We start from the raw sequence: 14,342 nt of genomic DNA on the forward strand, positions 1-14,342 counted from the left end.
GCTATCTGGGAATTTCAGGGCCTCCGAAACTGTGATAGGCAAGTGAGGAGTGAAATCAAAAATTTACGCCATTAGAAATCCTGAAGGCGGTGCTTGGATTTTGGGGCCCCGTACGCGTCTAGACTAGCAAAAATTCCCACACATGTGGTATCCCCATACTCAGGAGAAGCAGCAGAATGTATTTTGGGGTGCAATTCCACATATAACCATGGCATGTGTGAGCAATATATCCTTTCCTTTTTTTTTTTCAATCACATAAAATTCAATGGACTCAACATGCCTCTTAGCAATTTCCTTGGGGTGTCTACTTTCCAAAATGGGGTCCTTTGGGGGGGGGAAGGGGGGGGGGGTTGTACTGCCCTGCCATTTTAGCACCTCAAGAAATAAGATAGGCAGTCATAAACTAAAAGCTGCGTAAATTCCAAAAAATGTACCCTAGTTTGTAGACGCTATAACTTTTGCTGCGCAAAGCAATAAATATACACTTATTGAATTTATTTTTTTACCCAAGACATGGGGCTGAATGCATTTTGGCCTAAATGTATGACTAAAATTGAGTTTATTGTATTTTTTTTTTTAATAACAAAAAGTAGAAAATATATATATTTTTTTCAAAATTTTCAGCCTTTTTTTTCGGTTATAGCGCAAAAAAAAAAAAAAAATGCAGAGGTTATCAAATACCACCAAAAGAAATCTCTATTTGTGGGGGAAAAAAGGACACAAATTTTGGTTGGGTACAACGTTGCACGGCCACGCAATTACCAATTAAAGCAGCGCAGTGCCGAATTGTAAAAAGTGCTCTGGTCAGGAAGGGGGGGGGGGGGGGGGGTAAAACCTCCCAAGGCTGAAGTGGTAAAAATCTTTTTTTTTTTTTCTTATCGTGTAATAGTCTAATTTTCTGAGATACGGAAATTTGGGGTGTCACTCTCTGTAAGGCATAATCATCAAAATTAAAAGAAAGAAATGCGTCAAATATATCACGCATCTACAGTATATAATATATCGGAGTTTCGCTTTTTGAATTGAATTGCTGAAATAAATGAACTTTTTGTTGATATTCTCATTTTTTGAGATGCACTGGAACATTCTTTTTTTCTTATTTAGCTCCCCAAAAAATTGCTATTAGAATCACTTTAAAAGCGGAGTTCCAGTCCGGGTGAAAGTCAGTAGCTTCTAATGCCCTGTACACGCGGTCGGACATTCCGACAACAAAATCCATCGGATTTTTTCTGATAGATTTTGTGCCAAACTTGTCTTGCATACACACGGTCGGACAAAGTTGTCGGAAAATCCAATCGTTTCCGAATGAGGTGACATACAGAACGTACGACGGGACTAAGTAGAGGCCAGTAGCCAATAGCTTTCATCTCCAAATTTATTCTGAGCGCGCGTGGCACTTTGTGCGTCGGAAATTCTATACACACAATCGGAAAAAGTCAGATCGGATTTTGTTGTTGGAAAATTTTAGGTCCTGCTCTCCAATTTTTTCCGTCGGAAAAAGCCCGCTAGAGCCCACACACGATCGGATTTTCCCACAACATAATCCGATCAGACTTTTTCCCGTTGGAAAATCCGACCGTGTGTACAAGGCATTATACTGTTATGCCGAGTACACTCGATCGTATTGTCCGGCGTACTTAGTCCGGCAAACAATCCGGCGGATAGTCCGGCGGACTTTCTACCGAAAGGACTTGGCCACACACGGACACACGGAAAGTCCGGCGTTTGCTAGCGCGATGACGTACGGCACGTACGACTGAACTAGAAAAAGGAAGTTCAATAGCCAGTAGCCAATAGCTTCCTTTCCGTACTTGCTTCTGAGCATGCGTCATTCTTAGTCCGCCAGACTAGCATACTCATGAACGTATTGTCCTCTGAAACCCAAGACCGGTGGAAAGATTGGGCTGCAAAACTACTTTCTAAGTCCGCCGGACTTTACGCTGAAAAACAGGGCCGTCTTTAAAGCGGGAGTCCGCCGGGAGTCCGCGTTTTTTTTTTTTAAAAGCCAGCAGCTACAAATACTGCAGCTGCTGACTTTTAAAATAGTGACACTTACCTGTCCAGCGCGCCCGCGATGTCGGCACCCGAAGCCGATCTCTCGATCGCCTCTCGGGTGCTGCCGCCGCCATCTTGGGTATGGGAATCAGGAAGTGGAGCCTTTCGGCTTCATTTTCCGGTTCCCTACTGCGCATGCGCGAGTCGCGCTGCGTAATAAGGATGGACCCGCTGCCTCTGGGATCTGTGTGTTTCCCAGCAGGCAGCGGGGGACTTTCGGAAAGGGGCGTAATCTACGCCCCTTTCCGCAGAGAGCTATCCTGGAAGTGGGTGCAGATACCTGTACCCCCCTCCCCCCTGAAAGGTGCCAATTGTGGCGCCGGAGGGGGGGAGGATTCCAATGAGCGGAAGGTCCACTTTAAGGTGGACCTCCGCTTTAAGGCAGGGCAAAAGGGGCAGCTGCCCTGGGCCCTGTCATTGTTGTGGGGACCAAAGTAGCTGCCTCATACTTGCCAACTATCCCAGTTTAAATTTCCTTGTCCCTTGAAGTTTTAGCCCTGTTGTTGTGTACAGATGACTCACCTGCAGACCCTGTGTTTACATGTAAATAACTGGCATTCATATGTAAATAGCAGCGGCATTACTAAGCAAATAGCTGTGGCCAGCTGCATTGATATGTAAATAAGGGTGGCATTCATATGTATATCATGCTTCCCTGCAGTGAGAAGATGATGTGCTGTAACCTCTAGCAATCAGTGAGCAGTATTACTGTACAGTAATCTCTAGGAACTAAATAACAAGCAGAAATCATTTGCTGTAACCTCTAGCAACTAATCAGTAAAACGTAACGTGTGCTGTAACCTCTAGCAACCAGTCGGTAAGCAGTAATGATATGCTGTAACCTCTAGCAACCAATCACTGATTTTAAGTCCAGCTTCTATTTATTGTATGTCTCAGAGCAGGTGGACAGTGAAATGGCATGGGAGGGGGCCCCCCAAAAAATTTTTTTGCCCGGGGTCCAATCAATATTAAAGACGGCCCTGCTAAAAAAGTCAGCTGAAGCCCACATACGATCAGATTGTCTGGTGAAATGCGGTCCGGCGGACTAAGTCGCCGGACAATTTGATCGTGTGTACACGGCATTACAAACCCTGTAGCTGCTGACTTTTAATATAAGGACACTTACCTGTGCAGGGAGCCCGCGTTGCCTGCCCCCCCCCCCCCCCCGAAGCCGACCCGACCCGTCCCTCAGATCCGGGTGGAGGCGCCGGCATCCTTACTAAAGGGAAACAGGAAGTGAAGCCTTGTTTCCTACTGCGCAAGTCGTGCGGCGCTTTCTGAATGGTCCCGTCGTCTTCTGGGATACACACAGGTCCCAGAAGGCAACTGGGGGAACATAAAAAATGCGTAAGTGACGTACCCTCGCCACGGCGCCATGGGACGGAAGTCCCGGAAAAAAAAAAATATCCAAAAGCAAGGGGTGGGGGTAGTGTTGTGCTTTGGTTACATTTTTGCCTGGAACTTCGCTTTAAATTAAACTTGAAAATGAACACAATGTGACATCTTCCTCATCCCGCATGGCGGTCAGTGGTGGCGGTTGATGGTTGTACGCACACACACTCACACCAGAGTCCTCACATTGGGGTTCAAAAAATCCAAAATCAAATGTCCAAAATCAAAAAAAATTATACTTTAATCTGTAACATCGGGAACATCAGATAATAAAAAGTGAGAGTCCAGAGACAAGACAAACTCCGGGGGGGGGGGGGGGGGGGGACCGGCGATCACCAGGAAAAAGAGGATTTGCAATGAACTCGCGGCTTCCCCTTCCGTTGTTTGTGTCTTGGTGGCGTTGGTCCCATTTCTTCAGCACTTCACTAATTTGCAGACAGAGCAATCTATACAGAACAAGCAATCTATATGATTATCCATCCCGATTTTCTCTGGAACGTTTATATTTGTTGGATCTTCATTATCTCTCCGTCTCTGTTTGGCGAAAGAATATAAAGAATAATGTTACTATTTTAAATGAATGTTAAAAAAAAAAGACTGAACAATAAAAATAAAAAAAAAGAATCATTGAATCAGTTAAAATAAAATTTCACTCCATTTTCTTATGCCGCGTACTCACAATCGGAATTTCGGCCAGCAAAAGACAGATAAGAGCTTTTCATCGGAAAATGCTCCATCGGAATTTAGCTGGCCCGAATTCCCGCCAGCAAAAATTTGAGAGCATGTTCTCAATTTTCCCGACGGAAGAACTTTCTATCGTAAATTCCGATCGCGTGTATGCAATTCCGACGCGCAAAAAAAACTCACGCATGCTCAGATTCAACTACGAGACGGAAGCTATTGGCTACTAGGTATTGAACTTCCTTTATTCTAGTCCCGTCGTACGTGTTTGTACGTCGCCGCGTTCTTGGCGGTCAGAATTTGGTGTGACCGTGTGTAGGCAAGACGGCTTGAGCGGAATTCCGACGGGAAAACCGTCAGAGCTGTTTTTCCGGCGAGAATTATGATCGTGTGTACGCGGCATCATAGAGTTGCCAAGCTTTATACAGGGGTGTCCAAACTTTTTTCAAAGAGGGCCAGATTTGATGAAGTGAACATGCACGAGGGCCGACCATTTTGCCTGACATTCTTTGAACCATTAAAATTTGGTCTAAGTGTGCACTAATACACGGCCCAACAAGAATTCTCTTGCCTTTGTGGCTGTGTGTGTTGAAGAGATGAGCTCGGGCGTGTTATTTGGGTATTCCGTATTTATTGGCGAATAAGAGGGAAGTTTCAGGAAAAAACCTTAAAATTTTAAATAAAAAAACTGTGAAGCAAAATAAGGGTCAGTGCCCATCTGCGCGCCCACCATTGCTGGGAATGCAGCCCCCACCTTTTGCCAGGAATGCAGCCACCATTAGCCAGGAATGCAGCCACCATTGCCAGGATTTCACTCACTATTGCCAGGAATGCACCCACCATTGCCAGGAATGCAGCCAACATTAGCCAGGAATGCAGCCACCATTGCCAGGGTTTCACTCACTATTGCCAGGAATGCACCCACCATTGCCAGGAATGCAGCCACCATTAGCCAGGAATGCAGCCACCATTGCCAGGATTTCACTCACTATTGCCAGGAATGCACCCACCATTGCCAGGAATGCAGCCAACATTAGCCAGGAATGCAGCCGCCATTGCCAGGGTTTCACTCACTATTGCCAGGAATGCAGCCACCATTAGCCAGGATTTCACTCACTATTAGCCAGGAATGCAGCCACCATTAGCCAGAAATGCAGCCGCCATTGCCAGGGTTTCACTCACTATTGCCAGGAATGCAGCCACCATTAGCCAGGATTTCACTCACTATTAGCCAGGAATGCAGCCGCCATTAGCCAGGAATGCAGCCACCATTAGCCAGGAATGCAGCCACCATTAGCCAGGATTTCACTTACTATTGCCAGGAATGCACCCACCATTGCCAGGAATGCACCCACCATTAGCCAGGAATGCAGCCAACATTAGCCAGGAATGCAGCCACCATTAGCCAGGAATGCAGCCACCATTGCCAGGATTTCACTCACTATTGCCAGGAATGCACCCACCATTGCCAGGAATGCACCCACCATTAGCCAGGAATGCAGCCAACATTAGCCAGGAATGCAGCCACCATTAGCCAGGAATGCAGCCACCATTGCCAGGGTTTCACTCACTATTGCCAGGAATGCAGCCACCATTAGCCAGGATTTCACTCACTATTAGCCAGGAATGCAGCCACCATTAGCCAGGAATGCAGCCACCATTAGCCAGGATTTCACTCACTATTAGCCAGGAATGCAGCCACCATTAGCCAGGAATGCAGCCGCCATTAGCCAGGAATGCAGCCACTATTAGCCAGGAATGCAGCCACCATTAGCCAGGAATGCAGCCACCATTAGCCAGGATTTCACTCACTATTGCCAGGATTTCACTCACTATTGCCAGGATTTCACTCACTATTGCCAGGATTTCACTCACTATTGCCAGGAATGCAGCCGCCATTAGCCAGGAATGCAGCCGCCATTAGCCAGGAATGCAGCCACCATTAGCCAGGAATGCAGCCACCATTAGCCAGGAATGCAGCCACCATGAGCCAGGAATGCAGCCACCATTAGCCAGGAATGCAGCCACCATTAGCCAGGATTTCACTCACTATTGCCAGGAATGCAGCCACCATTAGCCAGGATTTCACTCACTATTAGCCAGCATTTCACCCACCATTAGCCAGGAATGCACCCACCATTAGCCAGGATTTCACTCACTATTGCCAGGAATGCAGCCACCATTAGCCAGGATTTCACTCACTATTAGCCAGGAATGCAGCCACCATTAGCCAGGAATGTACTTACCTTTGCCATCAGTGCAGCCTTGGGGGGGACATGGAGGGAGCTGGATGAGCGCCAAAGAACAGGAGAATCTCCTGTTTACACAGCGGCCTCTTTAAGAGAAAGTCCCGCCTCCTTTGATGGACAGAACAGTCGTCCAATGGCGGAGATGAGACTTCCTATTACAGAGGCTGCCGTGTAAACAGGAAATACTCCTGTGTGCACGGCGCTCGTACAGCCTCCTATCTCCAATGCAGCCAGACTATATATCTTTTGTGGCCCCGGCGCTGGGAGATCATCGGGGGCCACAAAAGATATATATGTTTAGATTAGCAGGCAGGCCTTTCAAAACCGGACCGCGGGCCGTGATTGGCCCGCGGGCCGGACTTTGGACATGCCTGCTGTTGGGGATAAGAAGAAAGCCGGGCTCCTCCTCTGGTAAAAGAGCTAGCAGAAGATAGCGGAGAAGTCGAGCGAGAAGACCCCCCAAGACAGAAGACCACCGGAGCTGTGCAATAAATTATTTTAAAACCTTGTGTTGTGTTTTATTTACACTTTTTTCACCAGGTGAATGGGTAGGGGTACATAGGGTAGGGGGGCCGCTATCTGGGGGCCCTCCTATTAAAGGTGGCTCCCGGATTCCGATAAGCCCCCTGCCCGCAGACCCCAACAACCAATGGCCAGGGTTGTCGGGAAGAGCCCCTTGTCCTCATCAACATGGGGACAAGGTGCTTTGGGGTGGGGAGGCCGCAGGGCCCCCCTTCCCCAAAACACCCCCCCCATGCTGAGGGCACACGGCCTGGTACGGTTCGGGGGGGGGGCGCTCACTCGTCTCCACCCCCTTTCCTGACCGGCCGGGCTGCGTGCTCGGATAAGGGTCTGATATGGAAGGCGGACTAGCACACAGATGGCCTGTCGAGTCCGGTGGACAATTTTGAGTCAAAACTTCTTTCTAAGTCTGCCGGACTTTTGGGGAAAAAAAGTCCGCCGGAGCCCAAACACCAAGTCCGCCAGATAGTCCGATTGTGTGTATGGGGCATAAGTGACACTTTTGACACTTTTTGGGGACCAATGTATTAACAACCAATACAGTGATCAGTACTAAAAAAATATTATAGGAAATGTCTCTTGCCTTTCATTTAAGTGCAGTCATAGATATACATAAGATACATTTTGTCCATATTTGTTGTATTAATTTATACATTTTTCTATTTCTACTGCTCAACTAAAGTTGTCGAATCATAGGTTTCGGTATTTAATGAATCTTCACGTTCCTTCCTGAAGAAGCCATATGGCGAAACATGTAGAAAACATGAACGTGACCACAGTAAATCATTGTCATTTATAGGATGCCTTGCACACATGGCTATGACTGTACTGTATGTACTGTTTCTATTGATGTTGTTCATTTAATCAAATTTGTATCTATGTTTTCTTTTACATTTTGTTGCCTTCAATGATTTGTACCCATATCTCCCATATGTTTTGTTCTTGTCTAAACGGGATGTTGGTGCCATACCTCATGTAAACTCTGACACTGATCTCTGACCACATAACTTACCATAAAAAAATGATGGTTGATGAGGACAAGGGCCTCTTCCCGACAACCCTGGCCATTGGTGGTTGGGGTCTGCGGGCAGGGGGCTTATCAGGATCCGGGAGTCCCATTTAATAAGAGGGCCCCCAGATCCCGGCCCCCCACCCTATGTGAATGAGTATGGGGTATTCACCTGAGGCAAAAAGTGTTAATAACAAAAACACAACACAGGTTTTTAAAGTAGTTAGAGCTCCGGGGGTCTTCTTCCGACTTTGGGTGTCTTCTCGCCGGGCTCCTCCACTATCTTCTGCTCTATTTCCGCTCTTACTAGCAGAGGAGCACCGGCTTTCTTCTTCGTCGTCGCTGCCGTTCGGGGGTCTTCTTCCGACTTCGGGGGTCTTGTCCCACTCTTCGGTTCTTCTGCCGGACCTTCGCTATCTTCTTCCAGCTCTTTTACTAGCGTTGACCCAGTCTTCTGTCGCTGCCGCCGCCACTGCCTTCTTCTTCTGATGTTGACACGATGCTCTCTCCGGCCATAATACCAGGGATGCATTGCACGGCGACTTATATAGACATAAGGGGTGGGGTCACTGGGTGATGTCACATGGTGACCCCACCCCTTATGATGTCACAGTCCCAGGGGGTGCTGGGACTGTGACATCATAAGGGGCGGTTCACCGTGTGACATCACCCGGTGACCCCGTCCCTTATGCCTATATAAGTCGTCGCGCAATGCGTCCCTGGCATTATGGCCGGAGAAAGCGTCATGTCAACATCGGAAGAAGAACGAAGAAGAAGGCAGCGGCGACAGCGACAGAAGACCGGGCCAATGCTAGTAAAAGAGCTGGAAGAAGATAGTGGAGGCCCAGCAGAAGAACCAAAGAGCAGGGGAAGACCCCCGAAGTCGGAAAAAGACCCCCGAAGTCGGAAGAAGATCCCCAGACGACGGCGACGACGAAGGAGAAAGCCGGGCTCCTCCGCTAGTAAAAGAGCCGTAAAAGAGCAGAAGAAAGTGGAAGAGCCCGGCGAAAAGACTTCTGAAGTCGGAAGAAGACCCCCGGAGCTGTCTAATAAACTACTTTAAAGACCTGTGTTGTGTTTTTTTTATTAACACTTTTTCCCTCAGGTGAATGGGTAGGGGTACCATGTACCCCATACTCATTCACATAGGGTGTGGGGGCCAGGATCTGGGGGCTCCCAGATTCCGATAAGCCCCCTGCCCACAGACCCCAACAACCAACAGCCAGGGTTGTCAGGAAGAGGCCCTTGTCCTCATCAACATGGGGACATGGTGCTTTGGGGTGGGGGGGCAGCAGGGCCCCCCCCTTCCCCAAAACACCCCCCATGTTGAGGGCACGCGGCCTGGTACAGTTCAGGAGGGGGGGTGCTTGCTCGTCCCCACCCCCTTTCCTGACCAGCCGGGCTGCGGGCTCAGATAAGGATTTGGTACGGACTTTGGGGGGATCCCCACGCCGTTTTTTCGTCGTAGGGGTTCCCCTTAAAATCCATACCAGGCGGTGGGGCTTGCGGGGTGCCAATCTCGGTGACATTGACTTCCTTCGCTAGTCCCATCTACCTGGAGTCACGTCAAAATGAACGGACTTTACTCTGTGTGTGGGCAAGTCCGTTCATTTCAAAAGTCAAGACTTCTTTCTAAGTCTGCCGGATTTTTGGGAAGAAAAAGTCAGCCGGAGTCCACACACGGGCGAATTGTCCGGCAGATAGTCCGATCGTGTGTACGTGGAATTACTCTTCGGGCTCCGGGTACTACTGGGTGGGGATCACTCCACCAGGGAAGGCAAGGAGATAAGCAGGCAGGTGGCTGGCAGGGACTTGAGCCAAGGCAGAAGAACATGTGAGCGGAGCTGGATGGGCATGCACCCGAAACTGAAGAAATATTCCCTCTGGAATATAATCATCAGAAAGGGGCACGGATAATGGAAAAAAAATACACCCCCCCAAGCTAGTAGGAGCGACAGAGCGAGGGGGGGGGTGTAATTCAGATTTTTATTTTTTTTTCATTCTGCACTGACTGTCTTTAAAATTGCCCCAGCCCCCGTTCAATTACAATCCGGGGACAAAACCAGGGACAGACTTGGTCCAGAGGGACAGTGTCCTCAATCCGGGGACTGTCCCCGGAAACCGGGGATGTCTGGTCACCCTATTCTACATATCGCATTCAATTGAACGGACTGCTCTATGTGCGTTTGTTGCCCACAAAGAAGCTCCCGCTCCTTTATTGGGCGTTTTGCCGCGATACTGTCGTGCGACGATTGCGGGAGAATCGCATCGTGTTAGGGGTGCCATCGAAAGCATAATGGCCCCCCCCAAATGTACGTCGCGCGTTGCGCGGCGATCGTTGCGCGATTTGAAATCGCAGGCAGAATCGCGCCGGTCTTGCCCGCAACTGTGAATGGAGCCTCATGCCCCGTACACACGGTCTGATTTTTCCGACGGAAAATGTGCGATCGGATCGTGTTGTCGGAAAATCCGACCGTGTGTGGGCTCCATCGGACTTTTTCCGTCCAGATTTTCCGACACACAAATTGTGAGAGCAGGATCTAAAATTTCCCAACAACAAAATCTGATCACATAAATTCCAATCGTGTGTAGCCAATTTCCGACCGGACAAAGTGCCACGCATTGCTAAGAATAAACGAAGAGACGAAAGCTATTGGCTACTGGCCCGTTTATAGTCCTGACGTACGTGTTCTACGTCATCGCGCTCTGAACGGTCGGATTTTTATTTTTGTGCGACTGTGTGTATGCAAGACAAGTTCCGGCCAAAATCCGTCATAAAATATCCAATGGATTTTGTGGTCGGAATGTCCGGCCGTGTGTATGGGGCATTAAGGACGTGTTTTTAACAGGAAAAAAAAAGTTATTTACTTAAAAAATTCATTTTTCTTTTTTTTATTGCAATTGTGTAATAAGGAGGGGGGAGGAGAGAGGATCGTATGTCTGTGTCTTCACAGGGAGTTTCAATGGAAAAAATACAGATTATATACCAAAGACCCCCTCGTTAAAGAGCCCCTCAAAGCTTTAGATCCGCCTTTCTCAAGCTTTTTACCCCAGAGGAAATCTCACAATAATTTAAAAGTCTTGGGGAACCCCAACTGAAATGAAATAAGTGTTTTTTGTTTTTTTTAGACGATGTGCGATTAATTTCGTACGAAACAAAAATTCGTACGAATTTCCAGAAATTCATACGGATCCGAAAAACCATTTTTTATGCAAACGAATTCCGTACGAAATACGAAATTTCGTTTACGAATTTCGGATTCAAATTCATAACGAAAATTCTTAAATTAACGAAAAAGTTAACGAACCTAAAAGTTAAAAAGTCAGCACAGCACAGGGATGGTGGGAACCCCTCATAATGATAAATACATCATAACTAAAAAAAATTGTAATGGTTACGAAAAGTTTACGAATCCAACGAAATGTTGTACTTCGTACGAATCCGAATTGAATTTTGTACACGAATTATGATTTTTTTTTTTTCTTACGGAACGAAACTAAATTAAAAAAAAAGAGCAACAATTTTGAAAAAAAAACGCATTTATTTTTTCCTTTTTGCTATAATAAATTTCCCCCAAAAATGTATAAAGAAATATTTTCCTCAGTTTATGCCGATACGTATTCTTCTACATATTTTTGGTAAAAAAAAAAAAAAAAAACGCAATAAGCGATTATTGATTGGTTTGTGCAAAAGTTATAGCGTTTACAAAATAGGGGATAGTTTTATGGCATTTTTATTAATAATTTTTTTTTTTTACTAGTAATGGCGGCGATCTGCGATTTTTATTGTGACTGCGATATTATGGCGGACACATCGGACATTTTTTACACATTTTTGGGACCATTGTCATTTGAACCCCTAGAGACCTCTGGAGGAACCCTGCTTAGGAATGGCTGCTTTAGATGTATTGAATGTTTTATCATTTCATAAAATATTTATTTTTTAAATGTATTTATTTTTATAAATGTATATATTATATCTATTTTTAGTTTTATATATGTTATTTTTATCTAACTATCCTCCTCTACCCTCCTCACCTCTCCCATCCTTTTTTCTCCTTTGCTCTTTACACCTTTTCTCTCTTCCTCTCTCCCCTCCCCTTTCTTCCTCTCTTCTCTACTCTACTCTACTCTACCCTCCTATCTCCTTTCCTATTCTCTCCTCTCCCCTCTTTTTGCCTCTCCTCTCCTCCTCTTCTCCCTTCTTCTCTCCTCTCCTCCCTCCTATTCTCCTCTCCTATCTCCCCTCCTCTTCTCTCTTTTTCTCTTACCATCTATTCTCTTCTTTCCTCTCCTCCCTCTCCTCTCTTTTTTACCCTTCCTATCTTCTCCCCTCCTGTTATCTCCTCTGCTCTTCCCTCCTCTTATTTCCCATCCTCACCTCTCCCAACCTCTTCTCTCTCCCTCTCTTCCCCTCCTCTCTCTTCTCCTCTCTCCCCTCCCATCTTATTCTTTCCTTTCCCCTCCTGTCCTCTCCTCCACTCTCACTTCCTCTTCTCTACTCTCTCTTACCTCCTCTTTTCTCTTCTCCCCTCTCTTCTCCTCCTCTCTCCTCCCCATTCTGTTCGCTCCTCTCTTCCCCTCTTTTCTCCTCTCCCCTCCTCTTCTATTCCTTTTTCTCTCTCTCTTCTCCCATTCCCTTCTCTCCTTTTCTCCCCTCACGTCTCCCCTCCTCTTTTCTCCTATCTTCTCTACTCTCTCTCCCCTTCTCTTCTCTCCTCCTATCTTCTCTTCTCTCTCTCTCCTCTCCTCTCCTCTTTTCTCCTATCTTCTCTTCTCTCTCTCCCCTCCTCTTCTCTCCTCCTATCTTCTCTTCTCTCTCTCTCCCCTCCTCTTTTCTCCTATCTTCTCTACTCTCTCTCCCCTCCTCTTCTCTCCTCCTATCTTCTCTTTCCTCTCTCCCCTCCTATTTTCTCCTATCTTCTCTTCTCTCTCTCCCCTCCTATTTTCTCCTATCTTCTCTTCTCTCTCTCCCCTCCTCTTCTCTCCTCCTATCTTCTCTCCCTCCCCCCTCCTCTTCTCTCCCCTCCTCTTCTCTCCTCCTATCTTCTCTTCTCTCTCCCCCCTCCTCTTTTCTCCTCCTATCTTCTCTGCTCTCTCTCCCCTCCTCTTTTCTCCCTCCTCCTCTTCTCTCCTCCTATCTTCTCTTCTCTCTCTCTCCCCTCCTCTTTTCTCCTCTTCTCCTCTCTTCTTCCATCCTTTCCTCTCCTACGCTTTTTCCACCTCATCTCTCCTCCTCTCCTCTTTTCTCCTCTCCTCTCCTAGCAAACACTTTTCCAGCAAAGCTCCTTAACATAAATTCACATGACTTTCAGCCTCTTACCCGGTAGTATTTGGGGCGACACACACAGCCCGAGCAACCTCTAGAAGCACAACATATTTCTTGTCTTCTGTCCTCCTTTGGCAGGGCCAGCGCTGAGATGGACGCCACGGATAACCCAACAAGAAGAAGAGTCCACAGCCACCTCATTGTTGGGTGCGATGGGTGGAAAGACGATCAAACCGCCAACGTTCTATTCCCCGGTGCGCTCAGTCCGCTCCCAGCAACCGATATCAGATCCGCACTCAATTCCCAGCACTTTACATCAGACATTCCAACCTGTAATTATGCAAATCATATCATTTCTACATTATGTCATAGTTGCAGAGCTGTGAGAGATATTAATAACATTCGGCATGAATCATAATTTCCTATAAAGCAGATAAACCGGATCTCAGTACAAGACGGAGCAACGTCAGGGAGACTGGGAGGGGTTCCAGGGAGGGGGAGGGGGCGGTGAAGGATGAGAAAACTCACCTATATTTATTACAATTATGCCCCGTACACACGGTCGGACTTGTCAACGGACTAAGATCCACCTGCATTTCCTGACGGAAAGATTTAGAACATGTTCTATATCTAAGTCCATCGGAAATGCTGGCAGAAAAAGTCCGATGGGGCATACGCACGGTTGGAATGTCCGATGAAAAGCTCCCATCTGAACTTTTTCTGCCGGAAAGTCCGGCGGCATGTACGCGGCATTACAGTTTGCAGCACTGTGCCAGGAAGGAGAGTTCAATTGTGCATGCTGGAGCAGAAATTAACCACTTTGCATTAGAGCTGCACGATTAATCACCAAGAATCGTTATCGCTATTTTTTTTTCCCCATTGCAATCTTGATAAAAGTGTTTCACAATTCTTTCTATGCAGAGAATTCTCTCTGCTCTCCTCAAGCCATCAAAAGAAAAGAAGAAAAAAAAACAAAAAACGGGGCAGTCTGCCAAGAATCATAACTTTCTTTAGCCAGTGGAACTTAAGTATAAACATTGTAACAGTTTGTCAAAGGAATAGACTTTGGTCTGTAAATGAGGAAAGTTTAACCACTTAAAGGGGTGTTCCAGCTGTAAAAAAAATGTTTTTTAAAAGTCAGCAGCTACAAACACTGTAGATTCTG

Source organism: Lithobates pipiens, unplaced genomic scaffold (assembly GCF_037356315.1).
Source record: "Lithobates pipiens isolate NorthernLeopardFrog02 unplaced genomic scaffold, aLitPip1_a1.2 Scaffold_19, whole genome shotgun sequence".
Classification (NCBI taxonomy): domain Eukaryota; kingdom Metazoa; phylum Chordata; class Amphibia; order Anura; family Ranidae; genus Lithobates; species Lithobates pipiens.